The sequence below is a fragment of the Notolepis coatsorum genome (assembly GCF_963971535.1).
Source record: "Notolepis coatsorum genome assembly, chromosome: 8".
NCBI classification, from domain to species: Eukaryota; Metazoa; Chordata; class Actinopteri; order Aulopiformes; family Paralepididae; genus Notolepis; species Notolepis coatsorum.
Window position 1 is genome coordinate 122,000,883 of NC_140172.1, and position 26,458 is coordinate 122,027,340.

The 26,458-nt window shown below is 44.6% G+C and overlaps 1 protein-coding gene across 1 annotated transcript in view; it reads right to left on the reverse strand.

The window, feature by feature from the left end:
- The window catches only part of LOC311233545 (uncharacterized protein), a gene marked incomplete at its 5' end in the record, with an annotated part of 77,597 nt that overhangs the window by 27,177 nt on the left and 23,962 nt on the right, over positions 1 to 26,458 (reverse strand). The window lies entirely within an intron of this gene.

The window sequence follows — 26,458 nt, forward strand, 5'->3', positions numbered from 1 at the left end:
GCGTCAGGGACAGGTAATCTCCCGCATCACTGGCCTTACCCCCGCCTACGTGCCAGTCACGCGGGTGGTGGGTTTGGTCCAGGGATTGAAGGAAGGGGTGCCTCGGCTTGATAGCCCGATGGCGTCTATCCTTTGTCCCGAGGTGGTGTGGGAGCCGTTGCGGAAGCCGGTTCCCCATGGGAAATCGGCTAGGCAGTTGGCCAACTGGAGTGACCAGTCATTTATCGCCGCGACGCAGAGCCTGGCCGTGATGTCAAACATCGCGCAGCTGGCACGCTTCATGTCGGGGATGATGGCGGGCGGGTCGTTGTTGGACGAACACCATCAGTTCCTACACGCCCAGGCGGCTGGAGCCATCCTGCACCTGATACAGCTGCAGGGAATCGCCGCCGGGAAGGTACGCGTCCTGGCCACTCTATCCCAGCGCCACCTTTGGCTGGAGCAGGCGCGGGTGCCGGAGCAGAAGAGGCTTCCCCTGCTCACGGCCCCCCTCTCCGAAGCTGGGCTGTTCGGGTCTGCCATGCAGCAAATGACATGGAGGAGGAGCGAGCAGTGCTCCAGCCCCATTTTCCCCCACCCGACGCTGCCGGTGCTGTTCGACGGAGGCCACGTCGTCGGAGATCCGCGACCGTCACCACCACCGCCGCCGCTGCTGGGCCCTCGGCCAAGAAGGCCAGGAGCGAAGAGGGTGCCTCGTCCGCCGCAGCCAGCCGACCCACGCCCGGAGGTGACGGTAGGAATCGTCATGTCCAGGCACCCCAGAACCGTCCCTCCGGGCCCGCCCCCCGTGGGGGCAAGCACCGGGTTGCACGCGGCAGGCGCCACTAGTGATTTTCCCCCTGTTACCCCTGTTCCCTTCCCCGCCCCACATATACATATATATATATACATACATAATACGTTTATTTTGTACATTATCTAACGTTAACACGAACCTAAACTAACTTTAGGTTAGTTGTAACGTTAGGTTAGGTTCGTGTTAACGTTAGATAATGTACAAAATAAACGTATTCCGCTGCTATAGACGTCGCTCTTTTATTTTGAAACCCCCCAGAAAGGAAGTCATTATATTAGCTTTAGTGTTAGCTCCGGTTAGCTCCGTTAGCGTGCAGTAGTTAGTAGTATATCAATACCAGCCAGATTACTGTTTTCTAAATTGGGGAGGCTTTTAATCGTCAAGGTAAGAGGATTTTAAGTCATGGTATCCATAAACTTCAATCAGTTCGGATCCTTTGAATGAATGAGAATGTAAACAAACTGAGAAATCACTGACTGCGCTCAGAGAGGAGTCGTTCGGCAAAAAATAGTTCCAAGTATATCTGCTTAGAAAACGTAATTGTCGAATTCAATAATTTTTATTTCTCCACGTGGTAAATACACAGGTCACAACATGTTTACAGGAACGTTTTGGAGTTGTATTTGGAGTGTATTTGGTGACTGTAGGGCACTGTAGGGAACGTCAGACTCTAACCATCCCCCACTTCCAGTGATGAAGCTAAGCTACGCTAACGGAGCGACTGTTCCCTAAGCTAAATGCATGCAAAGAGACAAAAAAGGTATGTATCTTCTTGTCTAACTCCAGGGAAGATGTTAAATAAGCTAATTTCCCAAAATGTTGGAGTTTTCCTTTAATGATTTTATAATATTTCAGATAATGAAATTAAATGTTTATGGTCAATTCAATTCATGTCTCGACTTCTGTTTGTTGATAACTGTGACGCGGCTTCGCCTTCCGTAGTAGCGAAGCAAAGATAGTCTCTGCTGCTGAGTGCTGACAGAAGTGGATGAGAGGAAATTATATGAATGAATCGGTTTTGACCGATGCAAAGACGCTAACAACAGATGCATCGCGAGTTCAACCTGAATTGTAGCCGAAGCGCATTTTCCCCACGATGCACTTGCATCTTGAACGTTTATGCCGGTGCACCGATGCGAATCGGTGAATCTTAACATCACTAGAATACACACAACACGTTGTCATTTTCCGGCTGATTTATGAATAGTTTTCAAATAAACGCTAGATTATCGATAGTATATGTGTACTTATGCACGCTAGAGAAGCAGGCTGAAAAATCTATTATCTATGACCTGGTCAGCGCTAACATCATATACATTATACACACACATACACACATAGGGTTGTGATCCGCTGTGAAAAAAACATCTGATGACTGGTAAAATAGATTCCTTACCTCACATCAGTTCTGCAAAAAGATTATTCCAATTCCCTTTATAATATTTTATTTTCAGCTTTTATAGTTTCACAAACACACATCAAGACAAATCACAAACACAAAGAAAATAAAAAATTACTAAAAAGAACACAAACTGTATGTTGCCAGACACTGTCACATCAATGAACAAACATACACCATGTCATATGCTGTACACTAAGGATGCAAGGGGCTGATTCTCTGACACATTACATATGTACACATACACATACCATACATATAAACATATATATATATTAGAGCTGGGCCGTTAACGGCGTTAACGCTATACTAGTATCGCGCGATAATATAATTAACGCATTAATCTAAAAACAAAAAAAATGTTTACCTTTATTTACCCAGGGTAGGTTCGCTGAGCACAGATGCTCTTTTTCAGGAACGCCCTGCTTCACATTCACACAGTTCCATTCACACCTGGGAGCTGCCCAGTACAACCACAGTTGACACCATTGGCCACTGAGCAACTCCACTGGAGCAGTTGATTCAAGCCATGTCACATAGTTCAAGTTTGAAATGATTCTTTCTGTTTTGCTCCTGAGAGTGCTAGATACTGTACTGTACTGGTAATATTATTTATTTGTGTTAACTTCTGAATAAAACAACTTATTAAACACAAGTACATCTTATTGAACATTATTTTGATATTTAATTACCAATTATCATAGCAAAACAGCTTTTTCAAACAGTCTGTAATGCATTTTGGAAACGGTAGATGGGCTCATGGTGTAATGGGCCACCTGGCCTGAGAAACATAAGGAGGAAAGAAAAAGTAAGGACTTACTTCTGGTCATTATTTGGGTAGAACACACATATTTTGAATGCCTTCGGCAGGTTTTTTTTTTTTTTTTTAGCCATTTTAATCTAGATTCATCTAGATTAAATCCAGGATTGCAGATAGATTAATCTAGATTAAAAAAATTAATCTATGCCCACCTCTAATATATATATATATATATATATATATATATATTATATATATATATATATATATATATATATATATATATATATATACATACATACATACATACATACATACATACATACATACATACATACATACCTACATACATACATACATACATACATACATACATACATACATACATACATACATACATACATACATACATACATACATACATACATACATACATACATACATACATACATACATACATACAACATACATACATACATACATACATACATACATACATACATACATACATACATACATACATACATACATACATACATACATACATACATACATACATACATACATACATACATACATACATACATACATACATACATACATACATACATACATACATACATACATAGCACAGAAAATACACAGGAGGACATTGAGAAGCACTTATGTTCTAGCTAAGCATTCCAAAAAGGGACCCCATATCATGTTAAATTTGTTCGAGGTCTCAGACCTACTGTGACGGATGCTTTCCAGCTGCAGAGAGGAGACCATCTCAGTGAGCCATCTCTTAAAACTTGGAGACGACGTGTCTTTCCATTCCTTAAGGATAATTCTTTTGGCCACAGCCATACCAAACATCAGGGCCTCCTGCTCATTGTAAGGTAATTCCGCAGTGTAAGCTGAACAGCCGAGTAGAGCTAGAAGGCAGTCTGGGACAATCTCTCTTTTATAAGCCTTGGTGTACCAGTCAAAAATGTCTACCCAGTACTTAAATAGCTTGGGACAAAACCAAAACATATGTGAAAGATTACCCTCTGCAGACTTGCAACGATCACAGAGAGGCGATACAGAGGGATAGATTCTATGCAGTTTAGTTTTAGAGTAATGTAGTCTAGTGGCGGCCCGTGGGTGCTTCGCCACTAGGGGCGCTATACCAAACATTTTGCAAACATGTACAGTACCACGCAACAGACTCATGGCAAGACGTGAGCGATTCGACTCACGCTCACGGCAATGAATCGGCTCTTATGAACAAGTCGCTCAGCTGTTACTACAACAACACACAACCAGTCAAATAAAGTATAGTCTAGACCAGGGGTCAGCAACCTTTTTGACATGGAGTGGCTGTTTGAAATATAGTTGTAACTAGTGTGCCTCAACAATATTCCATGCATCGTAATTTTTTTCTTCTCATAATCAGGTCTTTTTAATGATAATTTTTACATTATTACATCATTATTGTTATTGTTATTATTAACAATATTATTATGATGGTTGTATCAACCCTAAATCTGAGTTGGGGGGGGGGGGATGCAATGCAGACAAACAGCTGCATACAGTGCGACCATTTCACTCACATTTGCCCATTCATTTTTGGACACATCACACACCATCGGTGTGTGTACTGTACGTGTGCTGTCATAGCTCCACCTACAGGCCTAATGGAGAACACCAGGAGAACACCAGGATGTGAATGGAGGGTGAATGTGAGGTATATCGTGTAAATAAGTTTTGATTGATCGCAAGACTACACTGTAAAAAAAAAATTATTAGTTACCAGAACTTAAAAATATTGAGTTCAGTTACTGTGCATTAAAGTGGAAATGAAGCAGTGCGATAAATACATATTCATAGCATCACATTAGTATTTAGATAAGCCACAGAAGAAGTCACGTTATAAAAATAAGCAGTTTCTAAGAAAAAACGATTTGTTGTGTACATTTCTGAAGCATTTAGCATTATGGGCGCGGCCATTTTGTTGCTGACGTCATGCTGGGGGTTGGGTGTATACACTCTGGTTAGCTGCCTATATTGAATGGGTCAGTCAGCAAATAAAATGTTGCCTACAAAACAACGGGACCGCGGTGGTTCTGTTTGTATTGCTCCTGGCTGTTCAAACTAATTTTACCATGTGAGAGAGAGGAAAGTTGGTTAATTTCCACAAACTACCAGTGAAAAAAACAGTGTTGTTTACATGTTGGCTCGGGCTGGCTGCACTCAGGCGGCGCGACCAGCCTGTTGGACAGGGAAGGAGGATCTGCAGCGAACACTTCATTGCCTCGGATTATGTTGTTGGGGTGGGATGTTTGTCCAGAAGACCACTAATCAGCTGAAGCCGGACGCGGTTCCCTCGGTCTTCGACAGACAGACCGGCGTTAGCTCTCGGGAGCGATCGCTAGCTAGTTGGCACCAGCCGGGGCCCGGCGTTAGCTCTCGCTAGCTAGCGTTAGCAACCGGAGCGTCGCGGAGCATTCAGCCTGCTGGCTACACAGCTTGTGTAGCCAGCTTGTGTAGCCAGCAGGCTGAATGCTCCGCGACGCTGGTTGAAGTGGGTCTAGGTAGCCAGCAGGCTGAATGCTCCGCGACGCTGGTTGAAGTGGGTCTAGGTAGCCAGCAGGCTGAATGCTCCGCGACGCTCCGGTTGCTAACGCTAGCTAGCGAGAGCTAACGCCGGGCCCCGGCTGGTGCCAACTAGCTAGCGATCGCTCCCGAGAGCTAACGCCGGTCTGTCTGTCGAAGACCGAGGGAACCGCGTCCGGCTTCAGCTGATTAGTGGTCTTCTGGACAAACATCCCACCCCAACAACATAATCCGAGGCAATGAAGTGTTCGCTGCAGATCCTCCTTCCCTGTCCAACAGGCTGGTCGCGCCGCCTGAGTGCAGCCAGCCCGAGCCAACATGTAAACAACACTGTTTTTTTCACTGGTAGTTTGTGGAAATTAACCAACTTTCCTCTCTCTCACATGGTAAAATTAGTTTGAACAGCCAGGAGCAATACAAACAGAACCACCGCGGTCCCGTTGTTTTGTAGGCAACATTTTATTTGCTGACTGACCCATTCAATATAGGCAGCTAACCAGAGTGTATACACCCAACCCCCAGCATGACGTCAGCAACAAAATGGCGGCACCCATGTTGAAAACAGGGATATTATATTATATTTTTCAGACAAATAAGATAGATTTCACATTTGATTATAGAACCCTGTCTTACACAAGGTACACAACAAACAAACTAGGATCACATTGCTCACTGCTTCATCTCCACTTTAATGTTTTCAGTATAAATGTAATAATTCATAATAAGTTAACAGAAAAATAAGTACACAACCACATTATTTCAACCTAATAAAACTATGTTTATTGTCATTGTTTTAAGAACACAAGTTGACTTGGTAATACTCACATTTTGAGTAAAAAAATGGCTTTTAACATGTGCAATGTTCAATGAAATAGAAAAATAAATAATTCAATTTGTTGATTAATCCCACTGGTCACAATGGTGACCGTAATAATGTTTTTGTTATAAGGCTCTGCAAATGTTACTGAATGATGTAGCAATGTATTTCCAGCTAAATTGAAATAATAAACAAATAAAGGGTCTCAATTAAATATGTGGAAGTAAAAAGAACCTGTGGGAGGATTTCAACAAGATAAATGCGACAACAGTGCAAAATAGTTCACTATAATATTTCAAAGCAAAAAAAAAAAAAAAAAAAAATTTTTTTTTTTTTTTTTAGTGCTGCCCCCTGTGCCTATGCAAATGCCCCCGCGTGCCTATGCAGGCACGCGTGCCTAGGGTTGCCTACCCCTGGTCTAGACTCTAATTCACAACTTGAAACACAATATATAAATAGAAAAGTTAGAAACAAAACTCGCCCCGTCTCCAAACACAGGCAGATCTCTCCCTCTCTCCTTCTCTCTCTCACACACAGCGCGACGTGGAATCGATTCGTTACACAATCAGACCTATTATATACCAAGAATAACTTCAGTATGAGTACAGGGCTGTACACATATTTTGCATATTGTTAAACAAGCCAAGGCTAGCTATTAAACTATCTATATGAATCGAAAATCTGGGACCCTGATGTAAACAAGACAAACGTCTTTCTCTGGTCTGCATCCCCTTAACAATTGTGTGTATTGAGCCGTACTGTATTGTACCCATTCTGCAATCTGTTAATAAAGTTCTCATTCATTCATTCATTCAAACATAGACGATATTGAACAAGCCATAATCCACGTATTTTCAATCCAAACGCGAGAGAGAGAGAGAGAGAGAGAGAGAGAGAGAGAGAGAGAGAGAGAGAGAGAGAGAGAGAGAGAGAGAGAGAGAGAGACTCACTGTTTAGTTGACACGTCCAGGGCAGGAGGGCTTGCCTTGATAAAGTAGTGTATCACTGTTGATGTATTCCAGACCACTGTCCACTGTGTCCAGACTGCATCTGCCATATAGCTTGTTAGCCAAGTGTTAGCTTGTTAGCAGCACCACACAACAGTCACAAGTACTTCATTCCTTTGTCCATTTCCGCTCGAACAGACTGCAAACTACCTGGCGTTCTATCGCCATGCTCTAAGACAAACTCTAACCTTAACCAACTTTGAAAGAGTGCCTAAGCTTAACAGTCTAAAGAACTTGCAGTCACGGCACGCTCTAAGACAAACAACCTAGGACCAACCTAGGAACCAACCTAGGAAGCTAGAAGCTAGAATTGGAACATTAGAAATTGGATTCGGCCAATCAGAGATCGTCTCTGTGAAATTCTGCTACGGAAAAAAATACTGGCGTCGGCCAATCAGAGAGCGTCTCCGCGAAATGCGGCTACAGAAATTCTTGACGCTACTGGCTAGACCGCTTCAAATCGCGCCCGGATTCCAACATAATAGTCATATTTCAACGCACAACGCGTTATGCACTGATTGGCTGTGACGGATACAGCGATCAAACTGTGACGCGCACTCAGAGCGCTATCGCGTCTAGCCCGGGCCGAGAAATACGAAAAAATAAAAAATTTAAAAAAAACGTGATGTCACTTCCTGCTCAGGAAAACGAGTGTTTTTTTATTTGAGATAATAACGTTATATTGTGCATTGGAAATACAAACATACTTAAAATGAGTAAATATTATTCATTTTAAACATTTATAGGGCTATAAAACAAAAAACTAAAAAGTTTTATTTTCTTCTTCTGTGATTTAACAGCAGGTGGGTCGGCGCCCTTGCGCCCCTAGTGGCAGAGCCGCCACTGATGTAGTCTGTGAATGACTTTAAACTGTATAAGTTGGACTCTGGCATTAATGGAACATGTATGTATCCTGCCAAGTCCCTCCTCCCACATCTCATCAGAGATTTCCATACTAAGCTCTGTGGACCATACATCTTTAATGTGGTCGGAGGAAGCCATAGATTGGACAGAGAAATATGAAACAAAATCAGAGATCAGTTGTTTTGAAACTGGTGATCGGCTCATGAGATTATAAAACTGGTAATCAGCAGGACATGTCTCAAAGTCTGGGATATTACTACGGACATAATTTCTAACCTGCAGGTAACGAAAGAAGTGTGAGCTTGTAAGATTAAACTTAGACTTAAGTTCGTTAAATGAGGCAAAGTGACGATCAACATATAGATCTTTGATAGTGGCCAGTCCCTTTCCCTTCCATAATGAAAAAACAATATCAGATTGACCAGGGGGAAAGTTATGATTATCACATATTGGAGCATATGCCGAGGTTGAAGGTACTTTGAAAACCCTTTTGATTTGACTCAGTATTCTCAGTGAGTTCCGAAGGATACAATTATTGAGAGCCATCTTATTAATCGTATCACACTTAGAAAATAACATTGCAGGAAGAGAGCTTTTTAAGTTCACATGCGCCTCCATGTCTAGCCACCTGGGGGTGGCCATGGCTACTGTAGCATCACCTATGAAGTAATCTTGCCAGAAGGTCATGGCCCTTGCATTAGCAGCCCAGTAGTAGTGCTGGAATACCGGCAGGGCCAGCCCCCCCATATGCTTTGGCTTCGGCAAGTGTTCTTTTGAAATATGGTGTGCTTTATAGCCCCAGACAAATGGCAGAAGTATAGTGTCTATCTGTTTAAAGAAAGAGGCAGTCAAAAAAATAGGCACGCTCTGAGAAAGGTAAAGGAACCTGGGGAGGACCACCATTTTTATGACATTCACGCGCCCCACCAAAGACACTGGCAAAATTCTCCAACTCTCCATATTTTTCTTCAATTTTGAGACCATTTCACCAAAGTTCAGTTTAAATAGGAGTTTGGGATCCTTTGGTATAACTACTCCCAGATAGGTGAAGTGGTGATGTTCTATTTTAAAGGGTAAGCTGTCAGTAAAGGAAGAGACTCCCTGAGATGGGCATGAACACACTTTTCTCCCAGTTAATGGAGTAACCAGAGAAAGTACCAAACTGCCTGATTAAATCTAGGAGGCATGGGACGGAGAAGGCAGGATCAGCAAGATACAGGACCACATCATCCGCATATAGCGAAATACGGCTCTCATACTTTCCCAACTTTATTCCCTTGATGTTGGGATGACTCCTGATACTGATAGCCAGGGGTTCGAGGGCTAAATTGAACAGTAAGGGACTAATACAACATCCTTGTCGGGTGCCGCGATGGAGTGGGAAGGAGTCAGACCTATCAGAATTGGTAAGAATGGAAGCTCACGGATGAGCATACAACATTCCAATAAGAGAACGAAACCAAAGCGCTGGAGGACACTGAACATATATTTCCATTCGATCTGGTCGAATGCCTTTTCAGCATCAAGTGATATGATCGCCGGCTTAGTGTCCTTTCTTTGGTTAGAGTACAATATGCTTAGTAATTTCCGAATATTAGAAAAAGCAAGCCTGCCAGGAATGAATCCCGTTTGGTCGGAGTGGACTAGAGATCCGACATGCTGAGCCAACCTAATGGCCAACACCTTGGCAACTGTCTTTTGGTCAAAATTTTACAAACTTACCCATCCGGGCCAGCGGCCTTCCCACTAGGGAAAGACTTTATTGCACTTGTTATTTCCTGCAGGCTGAAATCAGCATCTAGCTCAACCCTTGCCTCATCACTAAGCACTGGCATATCAATATTGTCCAGGAAGCTCTCAACCTCAGAGTCTGGAGCATGGCATCTAGAGGTATAAAGGCCAGTATAGAATTCTTTAAAACGGTAATTTATGTCTTTGGGGTTAGTCAGCAAGCTGCCCGATATAGATTTGATATTATGAATTGCCTGGCTGGCCTGTACATCCCTCAGCTGCCTAGCCAACAGTCTGTCTGGTTTATCACTTAGTTCAAGTTCAAGTTTCTTTAATAGTTGTCATACAGAAGTACAGAATACAAAGTGCTTCTGTCTGAGTTTAAGGAGGAGGGTACTAACCTGCTTGCCCAGAATAGAATTGTATTCATACTTCAATTTTAAAATGTTATTTAGGTCCATTTGGGATTGTGATAGTCTGTAAACCTGCTCCAGCGAGGGGAGCCGTGCCTCAATTTCAGCCAAGCGATTACGTCTTTCTCTCTTTCCAAAGGCTTCATAAGATATAATGTGCCCTCTCAATACCACCTTAAGAGACTCCCACAGTGTAACGTCGGAGACATCACCGGTATCATTAGTCTCCATAAACTCAATGAGTCGAGATCTCATTTGATCCTGAAATGCTTTCTCCGAGAGCAAAGAGGGGTTGAAGCGCCAACTGTATCGCGTCTGTGGCAGTGCCAGCTTTACCAACATAGTGATTGAAGCATGATCTGAAATAAGGATGCTATGATATTTAGTTTGCAGCACACTAGAGATAAATTTAGCATCAACAAGAAAATAGTCTATTTTTGTATACGATTTGTGGACGTGGGAAAAGAAAGAATAATCCCTGTCTGTAGGGTGCTGCAATCTCCATATGTCAACTATGTTCATAGAACGCATTAAATAGTTTAGTACTCCAACGGAATTAATGGTCGGAGGCGGACGAGTGGACGTACGATCAAGATAGGGATCTAGATAGCAATTAAAATCTCCACCTAAAATCAAGTTGGTGGTATTCAGATCAGGGATTATGTCAAATATTTTACGAAAAAAATTTGGGTCGTCAATGTTAGGACCATAAATATTCAGGCATGTTATTGGTACTGAATTAATGCTACCAGACACCATGACATATCTGCCTCCGGGGTCGGAGACTACAGTGGACATTTGAAATGGGACAGATTTACTAAATAAAATAGCAACCCATCTTGCTTTCGAAGAAAAAGCAGATTGGTACACTTGTGACACCCAGTGCTTCCTCAGGCGCCTCTGTTCCGTTGGAGCTATATGGGTCTCTTGTAAAAATATAATATCTGCAGACAATGTTTTCAAATGAGCAAATACGTTTCCCCTTTTAACTGGACTACTCAATCCTTTAGTGTTCCATGACACCATCGTAATAGGCTTCTCACCCCCGATATATTAACCCCCTGCGTCATCACGATCAAGTGATAACAATCTTAATACAAACAGCATTGTATATGAAGTAGATTTTAATCCATTGATCATCCACCTTCTTGAAAGCGACTTCAGATACAAAAATATAACAATAAGGACTGGCAACACAATAAACCCCCCCACCGCCGCTTACCAAAACTGAACGGCAAAACCCCCATATACTCACGAAGACAGCTGGGCAAAAGAATAGGCAACGCATTGCACCGGTTAACATTATTCCAATTCGTTATTCCAATTCCTGATCGCCATTCCAAATATCGATCGCGTTTATTGATCCAACGTTATGTACTCGAAACACATATTCCACGCTGCTCTGAGGGTCCACAATGAATGCAATCAGCTCGGGTTACATGCCTGAGAAGTAAAATGTGGATTCCGGGTTCCCCCCCCCCCCCATGCATTTCCATTGAGTCCAATCCAATGGGTGCTGTCACAATCCTAGGCCCGGTCCTGGCTGGATGGTAACATTGGGCAGTGCCCTCCACCTAACACTGGGCAGTGCCCTCCACCCAACAGTGGCTCTCTACCTAACATTGGTCTCCTACCCTCTGGTGGCCATCCGCAGACGGTGCGGTCCAGTACACTGGACATCCTGACTACTATTTTAACATTAATTAATAGTGTGATCAATGTGGTGTCCTGGTGTGTGCTGTCATTGACTTTCCCTTCCCTTGTGTGATTTGGTGTACTGTTTGGGTTGTTATGAGTTGCTTTTGTGTTTGTCATTGACTGGTGTCTAGGTTGTTGTGTTTCTGTGTTGGCCAGGTGTTTCTAATTGTTAATTAGTTGGAGTATTTAGGTGTCTGTCTGTCCTCCCTTCCTTGTGGCGACATTCCTCCTGTCTCCTTCCCCGTTTCCTGTCCACGCCGTATTGTGCTGTCATCCTATAGTAAGTGTTAGTGTTTTGTTGAGTAGGTTGTTAAGTAGTTTCTGTATGTTCTTTGTATTGCACTGGATTCTACAGTAAACTCCCTCTCCAAGCTTCAATCCTCGTCTCTGCCTCCTCCATACCTTTCCCTTTCTGCAAAACTGTATTCTACCTACCTCCACCGTAACAGAATGTCGCCACCAGTAACGAATGCAGCAGGAAGGGCAAGCGATACCATTCGGGTCGTCCTGAGCCTGATGGCCGGTGAGTCTGACATGAAGCATTACTCACTGGCCAAGTGGGGGTTCCTGCTCCGGAAGATCGACCAGGTCGCCATGGAGAATCCGACACTGGAGCCAGCGATGTGGGAGATGGCTGAACATGTTGCTGGCCTCATGGAGAAGCATAACTCGGAGGATAGGGTAGCTAGCCTGCCGACTGTTCTCAGGCTTACGGCCAGCCTAGAGCCCCCCACAGCCGTTGAGGCTGTTCTGACGTCCCCAGTTAACACAGCTCCGCCTGTTAGCTCCGCCACTATAGATGGCCAGACGTCCCCAGTTGGTACAGCTCCACCCGTTAGCTCCGCTCATACAGCTAACCAGACGTTCCCAGCTAACATAGCTCCACCCATTAGCTTCGTGCCAATAGCTAACCGGCCGTCCCCAGCTAACACAGAACCGCCCGTTAGCTTCATGCCAATAGTTAACCGGCCGTCCCCAGTTAGCACAGCTCCGCCTGTTAGCTCCGCCACCATAGATGGCCAGACGTCTCCAGTTAGTACAGCTCCACCCGTTAGCTCCGCTCATACAGCTAACCAGACGTCCACAGCTAACATAGCTCCGCCCGTTAGCTTCGTGCCAATAGGTAACCGGCTGTCCCCAGCTGACATTTTATAGCAGAAACGGTGGTCGTTATTGATGCATAACTCATCAACCAAATAAGAAAGAAAAGCAGGATGATCCCAGGCCATGGATTTATTCATCAAACTCTTTTCTCTTGAATTTTTTTAATCAACATGCCATTTATGCAAATTAGATAATCCTTAATATGCGTACAGTAGCTTAGGTACAGTCATTTATTGTCAGTCATCAATCGTATTCAGGCAGGTGTCGCAGGTGTCTTGCAGTTGCATGATTCATCCAATGCTGAATAGAATAGAATAGATTATGATATAATAAAATAAAAATATTATTTTACCATATCAATTTAAGTGAATGTTCAAGTTTCTTTATTAGTTGTCATACAGAATACAGAATGAAATGTGAAATGTTTCTTTCTGTGTTGCTCCTGAGAGTGTGCTAGATAATAATTAACAAGATAGTATAAAATAAGTATAATAAGTATAAAATAGAAAGTCAAGAAGTCAAGTACGTAAACAAGTGTAAACAACAAAATTGTTCAGTGTATCTATATATACAGTATGTACAGCTGGTACAAAAATGGTGAGGTATAGCTTAGCTTGTGGTGCCACCTTGTAGTGGTGTGGTTGCGTGGTTAGGACACGGGACTGGTCTGGTCACGCTGGTCCAGGTCAGTTAACCCGTTGTCCGCCGGGGATGCAGGTCTGCTGTTCGGGTACCCCGAGGGACTTGTGCTTTTTTCGGGGGGGAAAATGCCAGGTCGGTCCGGGTGTCACAGGGTTAGGCGCTATGGAGACCCTTGTTGGGTACATATTGTACTCTGCACTGTCGTAATGGGTTACGGCCATGCCAACCAGTACACGCCCGATCTCGTCCGATCTCGGCCGCTACGCAGGTTTGGTCCTGGTTAGTACTTGGTTGGGAGACCGCCTGGGAATACCAAGTGCGGTGTGCTTGGGGCTGGTTCTCCATTCTTTTCGCTCCTCTCTCACGCGTGGCGAAGAGGGGGCTGTTGGGGTGGTCTTGGACCTCCTCTGGCAACCCTGTGCTTCCCGTGCCGCCGGGCCCGGTCCGAAGTAATGTTTCGTCGACCCGTAGGCCTGGAATAACCCTTTTTTGAAAACTGAAACACTTGTACTGCGGTATAGCCGGTGTATGCCCGCAGGTGTGTTTTGGAGTTTTTTCTTGAGGGGTTATAGGAACAACCACCGCATAGGGTAACGACAAGGTGGTTGATTCCCTGGTGTGTTGGAGCAGTGTCAACTCCCGGGTTACCCGGTTGAGTGTGCCCCTGCACGTTCATGACGTCTGCCAATCATGTCAGCCTTCTCTGCCTCAACCCCTCTGGGTGGGTTTTTTTTAATGGAGGCTTGATCATGCAACAACGCCAGCATACGCCCCTTCCGCCAGCTAACTCCTTTGGCGCCTGTCTCGTCCGCAGTGCTCCAGGCTCAGGTTACAGCCTGCTGCTTGGTTTCCCCGGTGCGCTGCCTGCTTCCGTTGGTTAACCTTTTTTGTGTGCTTACGGCCATGCTGACTGCCTGTTCTGCAGGGTCAGTGTGCCAGGCGGTGTGCTATTGGGGGGAAAGGGCCCGCTCTTGGAGGGGCCTTATCCGAATACGCTGGCGATGTGGGGGGCGGTGTCACTAAGTGACCGCCTGGTAGGGTCTTGATGCCTGGCGTCATTGACCTCTCCGGGCCCCCTTTTTCCAGGGGATCCAGTCCCTTCGGTGGGTCTGGGTCTTCCTTCGCGCTCCGCTGCTACAGCCTTGCCACGGGGTTGGGTTGCTCTTGACCCCGTGATTTTTGGGGCAGTAACGAGGTTGTTCCTTCCGTTCGTTCCCAGGTGGCATGCGGGTTGTTTGTGTGTGTAGTCGTGGGGTCAAGCCACGGTCTGCTCACCCTGTGCGTTGAGTTGCTTGAGTTCCTCTTCGCACGGTGGGATCCGTCTCCCTCCCGTAAGCCTCCAATAGGGGGGGTATCCTCCATTAGGGAGGGTCGGGGGGCTCGGTCCTCCCCGGTCTGATGGTTGTGGGGGGCCTCAGCGGGGTACATTTGTCGGGCTATGGCTCCCGCTCAGCTCCTGTTGTGCAACTGGTGCTGAGCGAAGCCATAACGAAACAGAACGTAAGGTTATGTATATAACCAAGTTCTGTGAGTTATGGTGCGCTGCGGCCCTTGATCTAGCCTTATGGTGAAAGTTTGGGAAGGAGGCGAGTAGGTGACCACACACCTGCTTATGAAGGTAAGTGGATGGGGGTGTGGCCAGACGAATGTTGGGATGTAAAGGTACATGGTGGAATTTTTTATTCAGTGCTCGTGCACGAAGTGAAGTACAGTGCAACTGGTGCTGAGCGCACCATAACTTACAGAACTTGGTTATATACATAACCTTACGTTAACATGTGTGGATGCGGCGCACAGACACATCCGCCACAGTGTGGCACAAGCAGCTTCCGGGGGAATCCAAGTATGGGCGTCGTCCTGCTTCCATGATTATCAGCGCATAGCATTCACCTGCCCTTCATCAACGCAGGCTGCCTTCCATCAGCTCGTCACCTACCGTATCTCTGGCTTTACAGTAGCAGAAAGCCATACTGTACTTTCACCTCCGCAACATTGCAAAAATCCATCACTGCCTCTCCCCCCCTGCTGCTGAATCCCTCATTCACGCCTTCATCTCCTCCCGCCTGGACTATTGCAACTCCCTCCTCACTGGTATCACCTCCCGCTCCCTCCATAAACTGCAAATGGTCCAAAATTCAGCCGCCCGCCTCCTCACTAACACCCGGTCCCGCAAACACATCACTCCTGTCCTCCACTCTCTCCACTGGCTCCCGATCAAACACTGCATAAACTTTAAAACACTACTCCTCACCTTCAAAGCCCTCCACAGCCTGCCCCCCCCCCTACCTGACTGATCTCCTTCTTCCCTACCGCCCCACCCGTTCCCTCCGGTCCTCCTCCACTGCCTCCCTCACTGTCCCGACATCCAAGCTTAAAAACTTTGGAGATCGGGCCTTCTCTCGTACTGCACCCCGACTCTGGAACTCCCTCCCCCAGTCCATCAGAGACTCCCCTACACTCTCCACCTTCAAAGCTCGCCTCAAAACCCACCTGTTCTCCCTTGCCTTCAACCACCCCCCCCCCCCCCATAAACCCCCCCCCCCTCCAACCTGATTGATGTCTGTCTCCAGTCTTTTTGTGCTATCATGCTGTCTTCCCTGTTCCTTCCATGGTCTCATGTTCCTTTTGTTTTTGTTTCTTTGTTGTTTCTTTGTTTTTGTTTCTTTGCTTTTGTTTCTTTGTTTTAACTTTTGCTCCCGACTATTGTCAGCGACTTCGGGTTATTGAGAAGCGCTATATAAATTAAATTAATTATTATTATTATTATGTTGGTATCTAATAAATCATCCTCCCTATAAAAAAAACACTTAAAACTAGGGATGCACTGATATGAAAATTTGCCACCGATACCGATACCGATTGTTCAACTAACACAATCGGCCGATACCGATATTTGTGGCAACCATTTTTTTTATATATATATATATATATTTTTTTTTTTACTTTTTTTTTTTTTTTAATATTTTTTTTTTTATTATTAAACTACTGTATATTTGTGTTACAAATTGTGCTCACCGATATGAACATAGGCCTCTTTACTTACTTAAAAAAGGAAACATCAAGAAATAGCACTATCTCTCTCCCAGTATGGTCTGCCGGGCTGCAGCTAGATAATAGTTCTCCCAGTATGGTCTACCGGGCTGCAGCTGGATACTATTGTCTCAACCAGAGCTCTCAACCAATGACATTTTTATTGACAGTCGATTCTGCCAATTACGTCACACACCGCTTGCACCCGCCTCTGCTGTTACCACCAATCGGCAAGCGCGTATACATTTTTTACTTCCGCTTTTGTCCGCCATTGATTTTGACGAGAGCTGAGCTCGTCTACAACAACAACAATGCGGCCGACGTTTAGCTTTTAGCTCTGCAGGATGACTAAACGAGGCATAATGATTTTACTGCAACGAATGTTATAATAAAACAAAGCCTTTCTATACATGTGTCTGATTGAAAACTTTATTAACAGATTGCAGAATGGGTCAAACTCAGGGCTCTATGAGCAACGGAAGGAACTGAGCTAGTATGAACGAGTAATGCTTGCTACGTTCGGGTAAATAATATGCTGATGTTATTGAACGTGTAACACTAACTATATAACGTTAATGCCACAAAACGAATGCATTTGTTAATCATAAGTAGTAACTTTGATGCAGTAGCTTGTGTGTGTGGGCCGAGGGCGGCGTTGTGCAGGTCGCGACACGACTGAACTTTTTTTTGCCTTTTGACGCGACACAAATTGATGGATATTTATCGGCTACTGCCATCGGCACATTCGAGCTTATCGGCCGATAGGCCGATTGCAGTCAACAAGGCACTTATCGGCCGATACCGATACCCGACCGATACATCGGTGCACCCCTACTTAAAACTGATAGATAACAACAATCCTAATTACAAATATCCTTTTATTACAAAACCATCCTCCCTTTGTCATTTTCCCCACGTTCACACCAGAGACGAAGAGTCTGCTCTGGTCAGCAGAATGTTGCCATGACACGTTGGCACCGTCTCAGATAACACAACGTTGGATTTAGACCTTATGGGCCAAATCTGTCAGATCATCAGTCATCAAACCAGTCGGTCAACCTCTCTAAATATGGAACTCCCACAAGAATATTTAAACCCTGGTTGTTTGTTAATCTGGAGCCTGAGCACCGTGGAGGGCTCTGGTCTCCAGGACTGTTTTTCCTTCCTGTGTGTTCCAGCCAATAAACCACAGAGTGAATTTCACCTTTGTCTCCTGATTTAATTCCAGCCGCCTCATAATCGCCAAAATATCTCAGCATAATTAATAGGATAATTTACAAGCCAGATTGTTGTCTAAGCTAAGTATCCTACTGATATTAGCAACCCCCCTGTGCTTGCCTACTCAGCCGGTCAGGTTGCCTGTCCGCCTGTTCCCTCTCCACCACCACTGGCACTGGACTTATCTGTCCATCTGCACTACAGCACACTCCAGATATTCGCCCCAGACTCTTTTTATTTTTATTTCATTGCCCCATTCCCATTCAGGGTCCTCTGGCCCATTTAGGAAATCCCTGAACATGATCTTGCATTGGTTTGTGATAGATTATTAGTTACTGGGTATTTCAAAGTACCTCATATTTGGTACCATTTTGAAGCTAACAACTAGGGCTTTATAAAATAAGTGTATGATTATCATCATAATTTGTATTATTATGGTTCATATGTAGTTGCACTTGAACTTGTTGAAATTAAACTTGGAAGATAAACATTTATTTTCAAGCACTTTCCTTGCTTTTTTTAGATGTATGTGTAATGAATGGAATGTAGACAATCGTGTTGGCAATATAGAACAGCTGACAGATTAGAAATAGCATCTATTGTTCAAAGGTTATGAATTAATTAATGAAACTAGATTAGATTAAAATTTTTTTAAATGTTTTCTTTACATATTGTGATGGTAATTATACAACTTTCATGTGTGTGTTAAAATTTTTCTTGCCTTGTCTTCCTCCATACTCTCTGCCGCTCTAGAAGCATCTTTCCTGGGTAGAGAAGTAGCGTGGCTCTTCCTGGCTCTCCCTGGCTCTCAGCCGATGTTGTTAGCCAACGCTAGCATGGGAGCTATAGGTTGATAAAATGAAATATGTTATATACGAATATGACCCACTAATGAATACACGAAATACAGCAATGTGGCTATTTGAAAACACTGCATTTGCTAAATAAATATGGCAATTGTGTTCACGTTAGTCACGCGTTAGCTCAGCAGCTAACGCACGGCAGCCCGGGTGAAAATATTAGTACACAGCGGTACTTTTGAAAACAAGCTTTTTGAGTGGAAAATATGACCAGAATCTCTGGAAAAACATCTCACAAACACTATAGACGGTCATAAACGTTAACAAATGCTATAATAAGTCCAACAAATTAGTATAAACAGTACTTACACGGTCGTTTCGAAATGCACAAACAAGCTCGGATTCCCCGGAGAAATGAATTCTTTGACCGTACGCTCTGGGAAAACCTACCAAAAAACCAGAGCTGGCGTGTCGGGAGCCATTTATATAGTTCCACTAAGACCTGCGGACTAATACTTGCTGTGATGGTTGTGATGGGTCTTCCAAATATAGTGTAAAAAATGGTGTCCTTCCGCCCAAAACTGCCCAAACAGGATGGATCAGCATGACTACCGCGCCCTAGATCACTGCGCCGTGATGGGCAACCTGGAAGAGATTTATAAATCAATTGTGTTGACTTTTGCCCTACTCCTGTGTGTCTGCATCTGCATTTGGGTTACCTGATCTGGTCTTGACAGACACCAGCATTCTTCACATCAACTGCCCCCCCCTGTCCTCTCTTAAAGCCCAAAATATACTCGAGAAGACGGCGCGCATATCCGCGCGGTCACAAAATCGAACAGGCACCCGTATACGGTGGGGACAAGAGCGGTGACGAAGATTACGCAATTTACGTGACTCACGCATACCAACGGGCATCCACGGACGCGGGAAGTATATTGGGGCCTTAAGTGTCCATTCGTATATCGGTATTCTGAGTGCCAGAGCACGCCATTGGTGAATCCAGAGCGCCGTTAGAATTTTCGTCCTCTTGGAGCGTTCACAGCACACTCAAGCCACCCTGGCTGAGTGGTGGGACTAGCGGTGTCGTTTACAATAGTAGGTAATGGTGTCGAGCTAACTTGCTGTCAATACGAGTGGCTTATAAGTCTGGGAGCTGAAACGTGTGATACAGATGTATTGATATATTTTCTTCTTCCCCTGTCACGTCTCTTATCCAAACCGTTCATAAATCCCTCTGGGATTTTTCACTCTGATACAATCGCAATGCGTCTTATGTTAATCACACCATTGGATTGCATATATTAAGATATCCTCCACGCCTACACCACCACCACCAGTCCTCCCTCCCTGGCACTTCTGTTCAGTTCTGCCCCTAGATTCTCTCTCCCTCCCTGAATTGAACTCTGACCTCTTGCTGAGGATAATGAGCTTGATGAACAGACTTCTGCCTCACGGGCGTTAGAGAGAGAGAGGGAAAGAGAGAAAAAAGGGGGGTGCATAGATTATATGCATGGCCAAATCCATCCATTATTTCTGAGTGTCTCTCTCTCTGACTCTTTCTTTATCTCTCTCTATCTCTATCAAATCAAATTTATTTGTAAAGCCCGCAATCACAGTTATTGTCCCTATGCGCCGGACAAGTCTTCTTTAACCTCTTAAGCCTGAGCCCTATTTTCTGAAAATCTGCCTAAAAATACATACTTGAGATCACCTGTACAACAAATCTAAGGGAATGAATAAAGGGAAGATGATTAAACAGAAGGTTTTGTAGATACAGTACTGAATTTTGCCATCCGGACTCATGCAATTTGAAATATTATTATAGAATATAAAATAGCAGGCCTATAAATTACCTTATTATAGCGATGTTGCACATCTATGGATCGGGCCAAATCTACTCGTTCCAATGACAGAGTTAAATTTGGATTTAGTATCACCAGGCGTGCATGAAGAACCGAGAATGAAATCTACTGTAAATACAGTCAGCTTTTAATTTTTGCGACAGGTCCGCCATTTTGAATCCGTTTGGAATGCGGATTGTTGCTAAATGTTCACAGAAGGGAGACAAACTAACTGCGCTCCAAACTATGCCTGGTATATAATTCTGAGAAATAAGAGAAATAAAAAATAATAATCAGGATGCCATTTGCTCCCAGAAAGCTGGAGAACCCTAGGAGATGTAGTTTTTCGAAATTTCAACGCTCATTGAAAGCCCTGTCTTTCCTTCACCACAATGACTACAGAAAAATGGCCGCTTGGATTTATTTCCAGTCGAAATTTGTGATCTATTGAATACAATTCCTAAACTCATATTTAATTAATAACACTTTAACACTTTAAATTGCATCAATGACAAAACTGAGGAAAACAAAAATAAACCATGTGAACTTTGGAAATTACTCAATAATCAACTAGGCTGCAGTAAAAAACTCAAAACCAGGTTCTCAAACATAAACATAAAGACGGACAACACGCTCAACACAGACAAACTGGATGTCAACGATTTCAAACTGGTAGTGGTAACTACAGATGAGGTACTCAAAAAACTGAGCGCCCTCCAACCGAACAAGGCCACTGGCCATGACAACATCCCCTCCAAATTCCTCAGAGACTCAGCAGCCGTCATCACACACATAATAAACCTCTCCATAAAACAGGGACACGTCCCCAAGGACTTCAAAATTGCGAGAGTAACACCCCTGCACAAAAAGGGCAGCAAATTAGACCCAGGCAACTACCGCCCTGTTTCTATCCTTACATCCATCTTGAAAGTCATGGAAAAAATAGTATACGAACAGGTCGAAAAGTACCTCGCGGAAAAAAATCTAATCTACGAATTCCAATCTGGCTTCAGAACATCCTACTCCACTGACACATGCCTTCTCTATTTGAACGACCACATCAAGCAAGAGGTGGACGCGGGCAAATACTGCGGCATGGTCATGCTAGACCTACAAAAGGCCTTCGACACTGTCAATCACACCATTCTGATTGACAAGCTAAAAGCAATTGGTTTTGATAGTTTATCAGTGAGCTGGATACAATCCTACCTGGAGGGGAGAGAACAGATGGTGGAGGTAAACGGTACCCTATCCCCCCCCCTCACAGTGAACTGTGGTGTTCCACAAGGAAGGATACTAGGACCGCTACTGTTCCTAATTTATGCAAATGACATGTCGTCAGCTTGTGACTGCAACTTGTTCCTGTTTGCGGACAACTCAGCCCTGCTGGTCTCTGACAAGAACAAGTTACAGGTTGAAAAAACCCTCAGCTCGGAACTAGGCAAAATCTGCATATGGCTCGCCGACAACAAACTATCATTACACATGGGCAAAACAGAGTCCATTCTCTTCGGTTCAAATAACAAACTCAGCAAGACCGACGGCTTCTCAGTTACAGTGGGTGACAATATTGTCACAAGGAAAGATGAAATTACCTACCTGGGTTCCATCCTAGAGGCTAATCTTTCCTGTGACAAAATGGCATCCAATATAATAAAAAAGGTCAACCAACAAACTCGATTCTTGTACCGGATCTCCTCTCTGGTAAACAAGAATACCCTGAAGACTCTGGCAGGAGCACTCATTCAAGGGTACTATGACTATGCTTGCACCTCATGGTACCAAAGCACCTCAAAGGCACTAAAAACCAAATTACAAACATCTCAAAACAAACTACTCAGACTACTGCTTGACCTGACTCCTAGAACCCACCTCACCCCTGCCCACTTTGCCAACCTAGGATGGCTTAGAGTAGACGACAGAGTACAGCAACTTGCAATGGGCCTGGTCTACAAGATACACTACACGACCAATGTACCCATGTACATGTCCCACATACCACAATACCACGATCACAACACCAGAGGGAGCTCCACAAATCATGTAAAACCCAGATTCGGCTCAAACAAGGGACTAAACATGTTTCGCAATTATGCCACATCAATGTGGAACGCCCTACCCAAAGCTGTAAAGGAATGTGAATCACTACCCACTTTCAAAAACACTCTCAAAGAACACCTACGGGAGACTGCAATTCGAAATTGGCCCCTACAAATGTCCTAACCCATTTGTACAGTAAAGACCAAGTATGGCCTTGTCAGTATTCCAATGTACAGTGCCCCCCCCCTACCCAACCCCCCCCCCCCCCCACCCCCCACCTCCAATGTACAGCCCCACCCAACCCCACCCCACCTACCCAACCTCCTCCAATGTACAGTTTCTATGTCAAATGTATGTCAGTATTCCAATGTACAGTGTACAGTGCCCCCCCCCCCCCCCCACCTCCAATGTACAGCCCCACCCAACCCCACCCCACCTACCCAACCTCCTCCAATGTACAGCTTCTATGTCAAATGTATATACACTCTCTCTGGATTTTTTTAGTATCACAAACAGTACTGTATTTGCTAATCTGGTATGTCATAAATGTATAGATGTAGCAGTACTGTCTATCTGTATGTCGTGTGTGTCATATGATGAATTGAAAATGGGGGACCCTGATGTAAACAAGACGAAAGTCTTTCTCTGGTCTGCATCCCCTTAACAATTGTATGTTTTGAGCTGTACTGTAGTGTACCCATTCTGCAATCTGTTAATAAACTTTTCAATCAATTCAATCAATCAATCAATCAAAACGTATTGGTAAACAAACGTATTGCTGAAAATATACACACTATTACTGCTGATGTGACATGGATGTTTACTGTTGGATACATTTGGTTAAACAAGTCAAGAAGAACAATAAATCAAAAACCCATCATGAAATCCAAAATAAATGTAAAATCAATAAATGCATCACTCCCAGACATACCCCAGCAAAGGTAAGGAAAGAATCACAAAAAACCTAGCAATAGGAAAAAACCACCACATGCAACGTGGAGGAGAGAAACCTTAGAAGGGCTGTTCAAGGGGGGATCCCCCTTCTTGGATGTCGGTGATAGTAGTGTTGCTATAAAACAGGCGAAACAGTTGGTATGTATGTATACGTGTAATAAAACACAAATATGTACATGCATTAGCAACTGGGGTACAGAAGAACATTTTTGAAAGATTTAAATAGAATAGAGCTAAGAAACTAGTGCTAGTATGAAGATAGGATAAAGGCTAAATGTCAAGGCTCAAAGCTCTAAATATCAGTCATATTCCATTTGCACATGAGTATGTATTCCATTCGGATCCATTTGAAGTACTGTATGGGGGCGACGTAGAGAGGATCGTATCATCTTGGCCATCACCACGGGACATCCACTCACAGAGAGACAGGGAGACGGGGACAGGCGTTAGACAGTTTGCATGTTTGTGATGGGCGGACACAGCAATAGATACATGTAGTAAGCATATATGTGAATAGAATAGAAGTACTTAACCCAGCAATGAACTAGAGCAGGCATGGTTTTGAAGAGGTCGGAGGGAAGATGGTGTGAAGCTGATCCATGACCTCAGTGGTGCTCATAACCAATGTGAACAGTCACTGCCGTCACTCCGCGACATCCACCACCTTGGCCAACACTACGAGACAACCACTCAGAGAGATAGGGAGATGGGGACAGGGGTTAGAGAGTTCCCGTGTTTGTAGTGGGTGGACATAGGAGCAATAAATACATGTAATAGGCCTATACTGTATGCATACATGGTGACAATAGAATCAAATTATTGTGAAATTAAGTAGTAAATGGAACTAAGAACTACTGCAAGCGTTGGTATACAGGATGAGATACAAGACGATGGCTCAGGGCCATATGCCAAGGGGGGCAGGAGAACCACTCAGCATTGGTAGAGGCAGAGCAGGCGCCCCTGACGACGGCCGGTAATTTATTCCACAGGTAGGGTGGCAAAGTCAGCGGATTTCTTTTTAACCCTAGGAATCGATAGAAGCCCCGCATTTTGTGAGTGCAGAACACGAGCGGGCGAGTATCGTGAGATGAGATCGGATTGATAGAGCGGTGCGAGCCCATTTAAAATATTGTAAGTCTCCCTCCCTCTCTCTTTCTATCTCTCTCTCTCTCTCTCTCTCTCTCTCTCTCTCTCTCTCTCTCTCTCTCTCTCTCTCTCTCTCTCTCTCTCTCTCTATCTGACACGTTCTCTATCTCTCTGATACTTTCTCTCGCTGACATTTTCTCTATCTCTGACTTCTTCTCTATCTTTGTCTATCTGACTCTCTCTCTCTATCTGACACTTTCTCTATCGCTCTCTCTCCGACTCTTTCTCTCTCTCTGACTCTCTCTGACTCTCTCTCTCTATCTGACACTTTCTCTCTCTCTCTGACTCTCTCTCTGACTCTCTCACTCTCTTTCTCTCTGACTCGCTCTCTTTCTCTCTGACTCTCTCTCTGACTCTCTCTCTCTTTGACTCTCTATCTCTCGTCACTTATTTGTTTCTCGTCCTCTGTCTAACTTTCTTCCATAGTGCCATTGTCTCTAACTCCTCCCCTGCCTCTTCTCACAGCTACGAGGAGGCCAGAAACAACAGCTCACTAGCAGATCAAATGTTCAAGAACATCACACAGGCTCCTTTGGGCCTCTGCCTATTTTCGTCTCATTTAGAACCGACTGCATCGGCGGTTGGCATGCTTCGGTACGTAGCCACCTTTTCATGCTGAGCGTCTCCATCCTTCTGAGCGTGACTGCTCTGCGGTCGCCGTGGCAACCCGCTGGGTTGTTTACTTTACTCACCGCTCGATGATCTTCCTCTCGCTTGCGGTTTCCGAGCCGTCTCTCTGTCCTCAGCGCGAGGTGAACTCGTCACAATGGACCCCATCTCAAACTCCGCCCCCTCTCTTCTTCCTCCTCCAATCACTGAAAGTGTCGCTTTCCTCTGACAAACTTTGCACACTTTTTACACAGAAGCCTGGCGGTCCACTGAATGCAGGACAGCGTGCGTACATATCTCAAATCACATGTGGGGGTGACGGGGGGACGGGGACTGATCCACACCGCTCGTCGTCGCATATTCTGTGTGTTCTCTCCTGCCTCGAGGCTCTCCGCGGGGACTCTCACTTTTGGCTAGATCCTCACGCCCGTCGTAAGCCCCATGTCTAACAGCTTAAGATGTTTAGCTATAGATTTTAATACGTGAGATGATATACAGCGCGGCAGCATTTCCATATACAAATATACTTGCATCACATGTCCCTAGAAGAAGAGCGTGCAGGTGTTGAGGAATGAACGCAGGAATTGGGCACGTACTGTACACGCATGCACACGCACGCTTGTAAGCGAGTGTGCGCACGAGCATACAGTACACACATAGATACATATCCGCGGTCTCGTGAGCCGGCATGTGAGTCGGCAGACACAAGGGGGAAGAAAAATGCAAATGCGATCCTCTTCAAGTCGGTGAGGTGGCACCCATGGGAGAGGAATGTGAGTGTGAGACCAAGAGGGTGTGTGAGGGAGAATCAAAGAGAGAGGGGGGGGTGGGTGAGAGAGAAATAAAGAGAGAGAGGGGGGGTGGGTGAGAGAGAAATAAAGAGAGAGAGGGGGTGAGGGAGAATTAAAGAGAGAGAGATGGGGGGGGGCGGAGTGTGAGAGAGAAATAAAGAGAGAGAGTGGGTGAGGGAGAATTAAAGAGAGAGAGGGGGGCGGAGTGTGAGAGA